The 15,898-nt window shown below is 37.4% G+C and overlaps 1 pseudogene; it reads left to right on the top strand.

The window, feature by feature from the left end:
• Window positions 1–681: 681 nt before the first annotated feature.
• Window positions 682–1,624, top strand: LOC126075568 (olfactory receptor 6C2-like; annotated as a pseudogene).
• Window positions 1,625–15,898: the final 14,274 nt, after the last annotated feature.

Genomic DNA, 15,898 nt, shown 5'->3' with positions numbered 1-15,898 from the left:
AGACATATCATTCATGTTTTTTTTTTTTGACATCTTTATAAATATGGTTTCTGATCAAAGAAGTGTAAGCATAAGCTACATATTTAAATATTTCCCATAGAAACCTCTTACACCTACTCCTCACTTATCGACTATCTCATTCATGACAATAGTAATAATCTACTGTCTGACTATTTTGTGCATTAATGATGTACATCTGGCAGGAACCAACACAGAAGTATGAGGTGAGAGTGACACTGGCTGTGATAGTTAATTTATGTGTCAACTTGGCTGTGCCATGATGCTCAGTGGTATGGCAGTTATATAATGATGTTACTGGGCAGTTATATAATTATGTGATTTGGCAGTTATGTAATGGTAAAATTTGGTAGTTATATAATGATGTAATTGGGCAGTTATGTAATGATGTGGTCACCCTCCATTTTGTGGTCCTCCATCATTTTTGCATACCACCGATTTTCACATAAAGGCTTGATCTTTGAAACATAACAATGTTGATAAGTAAAGAGTAAGTATAGTCAGAGACCAAAGGAACTGCTACATTAACAAATTAATTATCAAGTGAAATAAGAAAATGTATGTGAGCTGGCTTTTTTGTATCTTTCATTCAGATTCCATGCTAGCTTCTTACAGCATTTCTCTCTTCAGGTCCGATTGCCCTTGACTTGGCAAAAGTCAGTGATGAGAAATCATAGCCAATAACAACATTCATGTTTCTGGGATTGACAGATGACCCAAAGCTACAAGTTCTGCTTTTTATATTTTTGTTCCTCACCTACATGTTGAGTGTTACTGGGAACCTAATAATCATTGCCCTCACACTTTCGGATTCCTATCTTAAAACTCCCATGTATTTTTTCCTGAGAAATTTCTCTTTCTTAGAAGTCTCATTCACCTCTGTCTGTATTCCCAGATTCCTGTATGCTATGACAACTGGAGATAATACTGTTACCTATAATGCTTGTGCCACCCAAATGTTGTTTGTTGTCCTCTTTGGAGTAACAGAATTTTTTCTTCTGGCAGCCATGTCCTATGATCACTATGTGACCATCTGCAAACCCCTGCATTACACGACCATCATGAACAATACAGTCTGCACTACACTCATTCTCAGCTGTTGGGTTGCTGGCCTATTGATCATCCTCCCACCACTTGGCATAGGGCTCCAGCTGGAATTCTGTGACTCAAGTGTAATTGATCATTTTGCTTGTGATACATCTCCTCTCCTATTCTCCAGATAACCTGCTGAGACACAGTATTTATGGACAGAATTGTTTTGAGTTTTGGTGTGCTGATGCTTATTATTACCCTAGTGTGTGTAGTCCTCTCCTACACGTACATCATTAAGACCATCCTAAAATTCCCTTCTGCTCAACAAAGGAAAAAGGCCTTTTCCACCTGTTGTTCCCATATAATTGTCGTTTCCATCACCTATGGCAGCTGCATGTTCATCTGTATCAAACCTTCAGCAAAGGAAGGAGTGGCCATTAGTAAGGTGGTGTCGGTGCTCACTACTTCAGTTGCTCCTTTGCTTAACCCGTTCATTTATACACTTAGAAACGAACAAGTGAAACAAGCTTTCAAAGACATCATAAAAAGGATTACATTTCTCACAAAGAAGTAAAAGACTATTTTGAGGCTAAGTAAATCTGAATGACCCATGAGTGTCTTTCATGAATTTGTCAAACATAAGGTTTCTATCTGTTCTGTAGATTCATCAAGCTAACTTTTCTCCTGAACATTTTCCTTTTATAATCATAAAGCCAAAAATCAAGCTACTTAGTTCTCCTTCTCTAAAACTTATTTTATTCAGAATGGTTTCTTTAACTAATGCATGCTTCTGAGACTAGATTCCCAAAATGCCCAGTATCATAAAAAGGAAATGTAAATAAATAAAAAGTTTTATCTCTGGCTATATGACCTACTCATGATGTGGATTCTAAAAGCCCAGAGACTATTTCTCTCTTGGGAATACGTCAATATCTACACCCCAGTTGTTCAAGTGTAATTAAAGATTCTTTACTGAAGCTTAAAAAGTGATCTAAAACAAAATTGTGCACTCCAGAGATCTCCTTCTCATTTTAAAATGTCCATTTTGCAGGACTGAATAGAAGTAGTTAATGGTAAATCACAAAGACAGTGAATAAAACAAAAACCAGCTGATTGATTCTGACTCATGGCGACCTGATGTGCATCAGAGTAGAACTGTGCTCCCTAGGGTTTTCACTGGCTGCTTTTTCAGAAGTAGAATGCCAGGTCTTTCTTCTGAGGTGTCTCTGGATGGACTTAAACCTCTAATTTTTGGTTAGTAGCCAAGCATGTTAACCATTTGCACCACCTAGAGACTCCAAAGACAGTAAAGATAGTTATATTCCTTTTTTAACCAAATTTATTCACAACAATGTTTTTACTGGCTTTTGTGGAATTATTTGCACCTCGTTCATCCTGATATACGATATAACTAGAAGAGATAAAGAACAAGTTTTACAAAGGCCAAATGTCTTCTACTGACATTGTTAGTATTTAAACCTATGCTCACAGAGACAACGCCCTGAATTTAGAGACAGGATAAGCAGACTTTGGTTGGTTAAGTTCTTTGACTATCCAGATTTCCATTATCCTTTGAGTTAAGAATGTTAGAGGTAGGAAGGATTAATCAAAACAATCAAAAATTTCATAATTTGGTAAGGACATTCTGAGGGCATTTGGTTGGTTAGTATAGGCTACTAAAGATAAAAGCCAGGTATGGTGTGAAAAAATGGATGGGCCTAGAGAAAAGGGAGAAGAATGCAAAACAGGCAGCCATCATACAAGTAACTTGGACCTAGCAATTTCAATTCTTTCTATTAAACGGTAAAGCAGTCTTTTTATTATTTTCATGTTGTATAAGTTTGAAAGTATGGTTTTATACTTTCATAGTACATATATAATTATTATTATGTTTATTAAACATCATCAAGTGGGTCAAATATACTTTCTATTTTGATAATATTCCCAATCGTTCATACAAGGTCATGGCCATAGGATTAGTACAAGCTTCTTTTATGCTTGAAAAATAGTCAAAGAGGGCTCTATTCTCGTGGGCCTTTCTTGTTTCCTCACTTAAAAATCTCTAAAACACCAACAAAACTCCACTAAATGTTCTCCACCTCCTCTTCTGACGGTTCATCTCAGCATGCATCTATCTATTTTGTGTATTTACTTAGTAGTTGGGTTGATCATCACTTTACCTCAGTTGTGAGCTCTTAGCAAGAAGAGTCTCTGCCTGTGAATCTTATTGCTTGCTTTGAATGATGCTAAAAAAAAAAAAAGTTAAGTATATTGTGAAGATTGAAAGAAAAAAATCCAGCCAGCCCTATTTACCATGCGAGGGCCAAGTGCAGCTAGACAGTACCAGGTTCCTGAAAGATAATCATCTAACTTCTGTTCTGAATAATGAAGCACTCTTCTCTGTGGGCTGTGCATAGTGACTTCTTTCCAAAGAGTACAATATGGAAAGGAGCGAATGGTAACCTTACAGTGGAGAAATCTGACAAACACTACCTCATCCAGGTGATCAAGGTCAATGTAAATTCTCATAAGTTCTGTTGATGCTATGTATCTTTGATACAATGTGATGAAAATGTCACTTTACCTCTGTGTATTTCCTCCATTACCACAGTCTTATCATGAGAAAAACATCAGACAAATTCCATTAGTGGAACATCTTACAAAATACCTAGCCAGTACTCCTCAAAACTGTCAAGGTCTTCAAAAATAAGGAAAATCTGAGAAATCATCACAGCCAAGAGGAGTCTAAGGAAACATAACAACTAAATGTAATGTGGTATCCTCGGATGGGACCTTGGAATAGAAAAAGGACACTAAGCAAATCTGAATAAGCTATGGACTTTATTTAATAATAATGTATACTTATACATACTGGTTCATTAATTGTAACGAATGCGTCATACAAATGTAAGATGTCAAAAACTGAGTGTGGAGAATATTGGAACACTCTGTACTATCTTCTCAATTTTTCTGTAAATCTAAAACTGTTCTAAGAAAATACAATCTACTAAAAAATAAATAAATGTAGTCAAGTTAAAGGACAACAATTTCCTCCATGCTGAGAAAAATCTATGGCTACTTTAAAAGTGGATTGAGCATAAAACTTGCAGGTCTCTTTTGCAGTTCACTCAATGCAATGATGCCATTCAAGCTCATTGTTCCACCTCTCTTGCTCTTCTCCTCAGCCTGCTAATGACCTCTGTTTGATGCCCCCATTGTAACTTCCTCACCAGTCTCTCTGAACAACTTCTCTCAAACATCTGTTTAACTTTTGTTCTTCAAGATGGCAACAAAGAGCCTTCATTTAGTCCCTTCAGAATCAGGACCCCCAGGGACCGTATTGTTTCTCAGCACAATTGATCCCAAAGTGGCTGCCCTTAAGAGAGACAAAATTTTTGTACTTTGGCTATTAAAAAACTTGCTAAAAGCTAATGTGTCTGTTGCTGAAGTAATCATTTCTCCTTGATTTTAAAGAGCCCTAGAAATGGTCTGGTCTCAAAATTTATAAAATTTTGTTCATAATTTTATAAATATTTATTAAATCTACGTCCAGTATTCTGATAGGTAGTTTAGAAAACGCAAAGAAATACATCCACCCAAGGGCACTAATTTAAGATGTAAGATATACAGCCATGAAAAGTTAACAACAGAAGAAATTTCACAAAGCAACCTAGATTGACGTACTACACAGTGGCACAGATTGAAAGCATATGACATGAGTGCTTTCAATACAGAAAAGACATCCCTGTGGTCAAGTGACATAGGAACAGCATTTATATTATTTACTATGTGCCAGGCACTATTCTAAGTAACATGTAGGGTAATAAAAGAATCAGTTAAAAATCCTATTAATTGTATACTATTATTATTATCACCATTATCAATTGATAGTAACATGCAGTTATTATTACTATATCGCAAATAAAGGAACCTAGGCACAGAGCCTAGGACACACAACTAGGTGGAAAAACTGAGATATGAACCCAAATAATCTGAATCCAGAGTCCGTGCACATAACTAAAACACAATACTCCTTTCTGTTCTGGCAGGCCCTGTGAGCAGACAAAAGCTTCTGTACACTCAGGAGATTTAGAAAGGTGAAAAAGTAAACAGAGAGCATTTCCTGCAAGAGGACTGGATAAAACACATGTATGAAGCTTTGCTTCAAAACTCTTTGGATAAATATTTTTACCTGGGCAAATTGTTTATCTAAGGCAGATTTAGAAATAATGACATTTAACCCAAACCCAGTGCCGTCGAGTCAATTCCGACTTATAGCAACCCTATAGGACAGAGTAGAACTGCCCCATAGAGTTTCCAAGAAGTGCCTGGAGATCTGAACTGCCGATCCTTTGTTTAGCAGCCAGAGTGCTTAACCACTACATCACCAGTATTGACTGATTAATAAGTGAGATGAGAGAAAAGCGAAGTCTAAGTGACTTGCAGACTTTGAGAAATGAGTGACTAGAAATATACTGCTCTTGAAGCAAATACTCAATGTGGAGAATCAGTATCATACTTTTTGATTGTTTCTCCAAATTGGTCTTTTTGCCTCCTTCCAGGCTCTTATTTCTTAAATCCATCATTTATATTTTCCAAAAAAGAATTTGAGCTCTTTTCTTATCATTCCTCAAAAATTCTTCAGTGGCTGCTTGTTGATGACAGATTAAAGTTCCTTAACAGAGCATTCAGAGACTTTAGCAATCTGGCACACAGTGGTTAAAATCATTGACTGCTAACAGAAAGATCGGTGATTCAAAAACTCCAGTGGCTGTATGGGAGAATGACGTGGCAGTCTGCTTCCATAGAGATTTACAGCCTCAGAAACCCTATGAGGTCACTATGTGTCGGAATCGCCTCAAGGGCAGTGGGTTTAGTTTAGTTTTGTTTTTTCCGCCTGTTATAATACTTTCCCATACCTTGTTTTCAACCACAAGAGATCACATGTTAGGCCTTAGCAGTGTAATATGCTGGGCCTGGAAGATCCCTTTCTCATATTATACACCTGGGAAATGTACCACTCATTTTTCAAAATGCAAACAATCAAAAGAGAACTTCCACAAATGTCTACCATCACATTTACCCATCTACCTTGCATCTGTGCACATGTACTGTCCTTCCCCTCCTGTTACTACTGAGGAAATCTGATAAATAAATTGGTTCTAACTAAGGAGAAAGCACCAACAAAATGACAGTGACAGGCATTACACAAAAATAGCCTGTCATGTATTTTTAAGATTTTTCAGAGAATCAGAAAATAACTGAAATTGTTTTCTCTGATAACCCTTTCAAGATTCAATTATTTTCTCCTTTGTATTTTTGATGATACTATGTGGTTTCACTAATGAAGTCCTGCTGATTAAAGGACCAGTTCAGAATTTTTGTTATCTGTAATCCTGTGTTTCCCAATGAAGTCCTGCTGATTAAAGGACCAGTTCAGAATTTTTGTTATCTGTAATCCTGTGTTTCCCAGCAGACCCTAGATGACATAAATCCTGTTGATATGCATCAATGATAAAAATTTTTTTTTCTTGAAAATTTGCAAAACATGAGGTAAAAACATGAAAGCACCTAGCAATGACTGCACATTTTATTCTAGTGTCCTTCTTCCTAGCATTTATTATTTTTTCATGAAACGTTTCAAAGCATGGTACAATACATTTTTCCTTACTGTAAAAGCAGTACTCACAACCCAAATAAATAAAGCCAAGGGATTTTTTTTAATCTCAGAAAAATTATCACAACAATGCATTCTCCATTACTGCAAAAGAGGTACTTAGAGGCAAAATAAATAAAACTAAAGGGATTTGAATCTCAGAAAAATTGCCACTACTGTGTATTCTTCATTATAGCAAAAGCAGTACTAACAGCGTGGAAGCAGAAACAGCTAACCTGGACTACTGCAGACTGCTTACAGCAGTGCATTCTGCCTGCTGTGCATGGAAGAAATGATTGGGCCCTAAGATTGAATGCAGGGCAAGACTAACTTATAGAAGTTCCAGTCTCTTGAAAAGTACCACTGCAATGCTTTATTCCTTCTTGGAAAGACATTATTTACTGTTCAGAAGCTAGAAAAGAAGGGAGCCAGTAATACCTGGAAACAATGAATGGCTTAAGGAGAAAATGGCCACTATGACCGAATGAAGATTGGTAATAGCTTATTTTCACGATAAGTACCTTCTCAAGAGAACCCATTCTTGTTGTTGTTGTGTGCCATCTAGTCGGATCCAACTCACAGTGGCCTTATGTACAACAGAATGAATGGACATTGGCCCAGTCCTGTGCCATCCACACAATCCTTGCAATACTTGAGCCCATTGTTGCGGCCACTGTGTCAATCCATCTCATTGAGGGTCTTCCTCTTTTTCACTGACCTCTGATTGACCAAGCATGATGGCCTCCTCCAGGAACTGATGACTCCTGATAACATGTCCAAAGTACATGAGACCAAGTCTTGCCATCCTTGCTTCTAAGGAGAATTCTGGCTATACCTCTTCAAAGGCAGATTTGTTTGTTCTTCTGGCAGTCCACACTATATTCAATATTCTTCACCATAATTCAAAGAAATCAACTCTTCTTCCATCTTTCTTATTCATTGTCAAGATTTCGCACTAATATGAGGCAATTGAAAACACCATGGCTTGGGTCAGGCACACTTTAGTCCTTAAAGTGACATCTTTGCTTTTTAACACTTTCAAAAGGTCTTTCGCAGCAGATTTGCCCAATGTAATGCATCTCTTGATTTCTTGACTGCTGCTTCCATGGGCTTGATTCTGGATTCAAGTAAAATGAAATCCTTGACAAGCTCAATCTTTTCTCCATTTATCATGATGTTGCTTATTGGTCCAGGTGTGACAATTTTGGTTTTCTTTATGTTGAAGTGTAATCCCTACTGAAGGCTGTGGACTTTGACCTTCATCAGTAAAAGCTTCAAGTCCTGTTTACTTTCAGCAAGAAAGATTGTGTCATCTGCATATCACAGTTTGTTAATGAGTCTTCCTACAATCCTGATGCCACGTTCTTCTTCATATAGTCCAGGTTCTTAGATGATTTGTTCAGCATACAGATTGAATAAGTATGATGAAAGGATACAACCCTGATACACATCTTTCTTAACTTTAAACCACACAATATCCCCTTGTTCTGTTCAAACGGCTGCTTCTTGGTCTAAGCACAGATTCCTCATGAGCACAATTAAGTATTCTGAAATTCCCATTCTTTGCAATGTTATTCAAAATTTGTTATGAACCATAGAGTGGAATGTCTCTGCATAGTCAATAAAGCACAGGTAAACATCTTTCTGATATTCTCTGCTTTTGGCCAGGATCCATCTGACATCAGCAATGATATCCCTTGTTCCACACCCTCTTGTGAATCTGGCTTGAATTTCTGGCCGTTCCCTGTCAATGTACTGCTGCAACCACTTTTGAATGATAGTCAGCAAAATTTTACTTACGTGTGATATTAATGATATTATTCAATAATTTTAGCATTCTGTTGGATCACCTTTCTTTGAAATGCTGCACAAATATGGATCTTTCCAGTCAGTTGACCAGGTAGCTGTCTTCCAAATTTCTTGGCATAGATAAGTGAGAGCCTCCAGCGCTGCATCCTTTTGTTGCAACATCTCAGTTGTTATTCTGTCAATTCCTAGAGCCTTGTTTTTTCCCAATTCCTTCAGTGCAGCTTGGACCCCTTCCTTCAGTACCATAGTTTCCTGATTACATGCTACCTCCTGAAATAGCTGAATGTCAACAAACTCTTTTTGGTACAGTGACTCTGTGTATTCCTTCCATCGTCTTTTGATGCTTCCTGAGTCATTGAATATTTTCCCCTTAGAATATTTCAATATTACAACTCAAGTCTTGAATTTTTTTCTTCAGTTCTTTCAGCTTCAGAAATGTTGAGTGTGCTCTTCCTTTTTGATTTTCTATCTCCAGGTCTTTGCACATTTCACAAGAACAGAGTAACTGCCTCCACGTGTCTGTCAGTTTGTCATACTGTGGGGGCTTCTGTGTTGCTGTGATGCTGGAAGCTATGCCACCAGTATTCAGATAGCAGCAGGGTCACCCATGGAGGACAGGTTTCAGCTGAGCTTCCAGACTAAGACAGACTACGAAGAAGGACCTGACAGTCTACTTCTGAAAAGCATTAGCTAGTGGAAACCTTATGAATAGCAGCGGAACATTGTCTGATATAGTGCTGGAAGATGAGCCCCCTAGGTTGGAAGGCACTCAAAAGATGACTGGGGAAGAGCTGCCTCCTCAAACTACAGTCGACCTTAATGACGTGGATGGAGTAAAGCTTTTGGGACCTTCATTTGCTGATGCGGCACGACTCAAAATGAGACGAAACAACTGCAAACATCCTTTAATAATCAGAACCTGGGATGTATGAAGTATGAATCTAGGAAAACTGGAAATCATCAAAAATGAAATGGAACGCATAAACATCGATACCATAGGCATTAGTGAGCTGAAATGGACTGACATTGGCCATTTTGAATTGGAAAATCGTATAATCTACTATGCTGGGAGTGACAACTTGAAGAGGAATGGCGTTGCATTCATTGTCATCATCAAAAGAACGTTTCAAGATCTATCCTAAAGTATAATGCTGTCAGTGATAGGGTAATATCTATACGCCTACAAGGAAGACCAGTTAATACGACTATTATTCAAATTTACGCACCAACCACTAGGGCCAAAGATGAAGAAACAGAAGATTTTTATCAGCTGATGCAGTCTGAAATTGATTGAACATGCAATCAAGATGCATTGATAATTACTAGCTATTGGAATGAGAAAGCTGGAAACAAAGAAGAAGGATCAGTAGTTGGAAAATATGGCCTTGGTGATAGAAAAAATGCCTGAGATCTAATGACAGAATTTTGCAAGACCAACCACTTCTTCACTGCAAATACCTTCTTTCACCAACATAAACGGCGACTACATGGACCTCGCCAGATGGAACACACAGAAATCAAATTGACTACATCTGTGGAAAGAGACTGTGGAAAAGCTCAATATCATCAGTCAGAACAAGGCCAGGGGCCGACTGTGGAACAGACCATCAATTGCTCATATGGAAGTTCAAGTTGAAACTGAAGAAAATCAGAGTAAGTTCACGAGAGCCAAACTATGACCTTGAGTACATTCCACCTGAATCTAGAGACCATCTGAAGAATAGATTTGACGCATTGAACACTAGTGACCAAAGACCAGACGAGTTGTGGAATGACATCAAGGACATCATCCATGAAGAAAGCAAGAGGTCTCTGAAAAGACAGGAAAGAAAGAAAAGACCAAGATGGATGTCAGAGGAGACTCCAAAACTTGCTCTTGAATGTAGAGCAGCTAAAGCAAAAGGAAGAATTGATGAAGTAAAAGAACTGAACAGAAGATTTCAAAGGGCCTCTCGAGAAGACAAAGTAAAGTATTATAATGACATGTGCAAAAAGCTGGAGATGGAAAACCAAAAGGGAAGAACACGCTAGCCGTTTCTCAAGCTGAAACAACTGAAGAAAAAAATTCAAGTCTCGAGTTGCAATAGTGAACGATTCCATGGAGAAAATATCAAACGATGCAGGAAGCATCAAAAGAAGATGGAAGGAATACATAGAGTCATTATACCAAAAAGAATTAGTCAATGTTCAACCATTTCAAGAGGTGGCATATGATCAAGAACCGATGGTACTGAAGGAAGAAGTCCAAGCTGCTCTGAAGGCCTTGGTGAAAAAGAAGGCTCCAGGAATTGATGGAATATCATTTGAGATGTTTCAACAAACAGATGCAGCACTGGAGGTGCTCAATCATCTATGCCAAGAAATATGGAAGACAGCTTCCTGGCCAACTGACTGGAAGAGATCCATATTTATGCCTATTCCCAAGAAAGGTGATCCAACTGAATGTGGAAATTATAGACTAATATCATTAATATCACATGCAAGCAAAATTCTGCTGAAGATCATTCAAAAATGGCTGCAGCAGTATATCGACAGGGAGCTGCCAGAAATTCAAGCCAGTTTCAGAAGAGGATGTGGAACCAGGGATATCATTACTGATGTCAGATGGATCCTGGCTGAAAGCAGAGAATACCAGAAGGATGTTTACCCGTGTTTTATTGACTATGCAAAGGCATTCAACTGTGTGGATCATAACAAACTATGGAAAACACTGTGAAGAATGGGAATTCCAGAACACTTAATTGTGCTCATGAGGAACCTTTACATAGATCAAGAGGCAGTTGTTCGGACAGAACAAGGGGATACTGATTGGTTTAAAGTCAGGAAAGTTGTGCGGCAGGGTTATATTCTTTCACCGTACCTATTTAATCTGTATGCTGAGCAAATAATCCGAGAAGCTGGGCTATATGAAGAAGAATGAGGCATCAGGATTGGAGGAAGACTCATTAACAATCTGCGTTATGCAGATGACACAACCTTGCTTGCTGAAAGTGAAGAGGACTTGAAGCACTTACTAATGAAGATTGAAGACCACAGCCTTCAGTATGGATTACACCTCAACATAAAGAAAACAAAAATCCTCACAACTGGACCAATGAGCAACATCATGATAAAAGGAGAAAAGATTGAAGTTGTCAAGGATTTCATTTTACTTGGATCCACAATCAACAGCCATGGAAGCAGCAGTCAAGAAATCAAAAGATGCATTGCATCGGGCAAATCTGCTGCAAAGGACCTTTTCAAAGTGTTGAGGAACAAAGATGTCACCCTAAAGACTAAAGTGCGCCTGACCGAAGCCATGGTATTTTCAATTGTATCCTATGCATGTGAAAGCTGGACAATGAATAAGGAAGACCAAAGAAGAGTTGACGCCTTTGGATTGTGGTGATGGCGAAGAATATTGAATATACCATGGACTGCCAAAAGAACGAACAAATCTGTCTTGGAAGAAGTGTGGCCAGAACGCTCCTTAGAGGCAAGGATGGCTAGACTGCGTCTTGCATACGTTGGACATGTTCTCAGGAGGGATCAGTCCCTGGAGAAGGACATCATGCTTGGCAGAGTACAGGGTCAGGGGAAAAGAGGAAGACCCTCAGCCAGGTGGATTGACACAGTGACTTCAACAATGAGCTCAAGCATAACAACGAGTGTAAGGATGGAGCAGGACCGGGCAGTGTTTCATTCTGTTGTGCATAGGGTCGTTATGAGTCGGAACCAACTTGACGGCACCTAACAGCAACGACAACATAGTAACTGGGAAACATAGTGAATAGGCTTAACTCACAGAAATAAAGGCAAACTTGTCAAAAGTTTAGAAAATTCACATATCATCAGAGTCATTTGCTCAATCTACACAAAAATGAGGCTCTCATTCAGGCTTTGTGAGTTTTGTGCAATTCAAAATGCTCCCACCTTGCATTATAATTGGGCTATCCCTTTTCCAAAGAACTCCAGAGGCCTAAAATGTAGATAAAAAAAATGTAGATAGGATACTGTATATCCCATAAGTCTTGAAATAAACAAGCCAAACAGCTTTAGGGTTAACTGCCCAGACTGGCCTCTTTGGTAGCTTCCAGACAGTCAGGGGTAAAGAAGTAAAATTCATTCCTCCTTGATGGTCTCTGTACTTACTTGTGTTTTTTTGTTTGTTTGTTTGTTTGCTTGTTTTTTGTTATTTCTTCCTTGTCTTTTTTTTCTTTTACTTTTTGAATTATTTTATTGCTTTTATTCCCATATATACAAATAAATTTCTGTGCACATAACTAAATAGGTCAAAGTTATTCTTTGATACCCTGAATGTACTGTCTACGCTCTTATCAAAGATGATTTCCTCCACTGTCCAATGGCCCCACAACCACCCACAAAGACAAGGTTCTCATAATACTCTCCATTTCTCCTGCGTCGCCTTTTACATCTCTCATGCCCTCATGAACATGCATGTGATTTATTCCATTCTAAAATTCCATCTCTTATCCCTACCATTTCATCTACTTCACTATTTCTCGTGGACTTTCTCAGCAATATTTCCATAAACAGTTAACTATATTACCTGTCTCCAATTCGTCTCTTCCCATTCTCACATAAACTCACTCTAATCATGCTTTTGCCGTCACCACTTACCAAACTACCCTCCTTGTGGTCACTTTGCTAAACTCACTTATTAGTTTGAATATCTAGTTTGTATTTTTCTAATAATTTTCTAGGTCAATAATCATGTAACCTGAAAAAAAGACTACTTTAATGCTTCATTTCCAACTGATATGACTTTCATATTTTTTTCTGTTTTACTGCAGTGGTTAGGTTCATTAATATAATGTTGAACAGAAGTGGTAAGAACAGAAATTCGTGTCTTATTACTAATAATGAGGAAGAAAGCATTCAGTCTTTCACTATTGAGTGTGATATTATATGTAGGTTTTTTAATAAATGTCTTTATCAGGTTAAGAATGTTCCCATCATGTTTTGATTAAGGACTCAATGGATGGCTCCTGATGAAAAGTGGGAAAGTTGTGACACAGAATTTCAAATTCCTATGGAATCCAGACTTCCTGGACCCATTGAGATTGGAGGAACTCCTGAATCTATTGCCCTGAGTTAATTTTTAGACTTTGGACTGAAATTATCCCCTGAAGTTATCTTTAAACCAAACAACAGTTAAATTCAATTAATAAAAAATATTTACCTTAAGTATTGTACTCTTTTAAAGAATTATTTATATGAGGTCCATTGACAACAGTAACTCTAAAGCATGCTGGGACGTTTGGGGGGCAATAAGTCTAAGTTAATGGGGGTGAAATAGTTTGGCTAGAGATTGCAAGAAAGATGACATAACTTGAAGAATGTAAAAATGACACTGAAATGTACGCGTGGAAATGGTTGAAAAGGTTTATGTTTTATTGTGTATACATTTTCACCAAAAATAAAATTTAAAGAAAATATTCCCACCTATTCCTAGTTTGCTGAGAGTTTTGAACGTGGGTATGTGTTGGATTTTGTCAAATGCTCTTTCGATATATTTAATTTTTTTTAGTCTATTAATATGGTGAAATATGTTGACTAATTTTCATATGTTCAATCGACTTTCATGATTAGGATGCAACCCACTTAGTTATAATATATTTGCTTTTCTTTATCTATGTCATCTTGACTAAGCTTAGTAAGTTGTATCTTTCAAAGCATTTTCCATTTTATCTAAGTTATTGACATTATCAGCAACTCTGTAGTGATGCTTCTTCTTTGAGTACAGTTATTGTTAATTCTCTCCTCTTTTTTCCAGCTCTGTCTGAATAAAGATTTGTCAACTTTATTGTTCTTTACAAATATCTAAAATAAAACTTTTGGTTTCACTTATTTTTCTCTTTTTACTTTTCTGTTAACTATTTTACTTGGTTCCTGGCCCAATCTTTATTATTTCTCTCTTTTGGCTTATTATTTCTCTCCTTCTGCTTACTTCTGTTTTAATTATCTTTTATAGTTCTTTAAGGGGAAGCTTAGATCACTGATGTTAAATATTTCTTCACTTTCAATGACTTACATTGTGGTTATTTTGAATTTGTGGGAGTAGGATTTTGTTGTATTAATTTAAATAGTGGCCCACAGTTAAATGGAATCAGTTTGATTTCTCTGAAGTTTGTTTTTAAACTTTGTCAGGGAAGATATAGAGCAGGCTTTAGTCTAAAAATAATTTAAGTATCCTTCTGAAGACTATACCCAATGTTCTATGTATTTTTAGACTTTCGATTAGGCCAATGAGACACAGAAACTATTCTCAGGCCTCTATGAGTGCCAAGAATTATTCATTATATTGTCAGACAAATACAGGAAACCAACAACAAAAAGAAGTATGAACATTCAATTAATACTAATATTTCAGAATTATATGAAAATGGGAAACCCTGGTGGCATAGTGGGTAAGAGCTATGGCTGCAAACCAAAAAGATGGCAGCTCGAATCCACTAGACACTCCTTGAAAACTCTATGGGGCAGTTCTACTCTGTCTTATAGGATCACCATGAGTCAGAATCAACTTGATGGCAGCAGGTTTGGTTTTTTTGTTTTGTGTTTTTTTTAATGAAAATGAGAGCTCCAAAAGGCTGTTTTTCTCACCTAACTTCCTTAGGAAACACAGTAGATGGAATAATCTCACATGATTTATACAAATATTAATTCAAATAACACCGTATATAATATTTAATGATAAATATGTCTTCTTTATAGAACATTTTAAAATATATACTTCTGCTTCTGGCCAAGATAGACCAACAGGGTTAGAATTTACCTTCTTACCTGAAACAAACAAAAAATGGACAAAATAAATGAAACAGCAGTTTTCAGACACTACACCAGGCAAAAAAGGACAGTGATGCCTAAAAGAAATGAGATGACCCTATAATTGTCTCAGCTTACTGTCTTAAAGGTTTGCAGGCTATAGCACAGGAAGAATCCCTGACTCAGTACCAGTGAGACCAAGGCAGCTATAGTTCTTAGTACAATGTACCGAAGAGGAGAGAGCTATACAGAGAGAGAAGCCCAGAGATCTGCAGAAGGTTCCTCTGAATATTCAGCTGAGTGCAGATAAGTACATGCACAAAGTTACCTGAGGCTGGAGATTATGGATTGAATTGTGTTCCCCCCAAAAATATGTTGAAGTCCTAACCTCTGGTACCTGTGACCCTGACCTTGTTTGGAAATAAGACCTTTGAAGATGTTATCAGCTAAATAACAAGACAATAATGGAGTAAGGTGAGTCCTAATCCAATATTAGTGGTATCCTTATAAAGGAGACACAGAAACACACAAAGAAGGAAGATATCTGGTTGAAGAAGTAGACAGAGATTGATGTATAAGCCAAGGAATGCCAAAGACCATCAATCATCTCCAGAA

The sequence above is a fragment of the Elephas maximus genome, chromosome 4 (genome assembly GCF_024166365.1).
Source record: "Elephas maximus indicus isolate mEleMax1 chromosome 4, mEleMax1 primary haplotype, whole genome shotgun sequence".
NCBI classification, from domain to species: domain Eukaryota; kingdom Metazoa; phylum Chordata; class Mammalia; order Proboscidea; family Elephantidae; genus Elephas; species Elephas maximus.
This window is presented reverse-complemented; position numbering and strand designations above follow the sequence as displayed.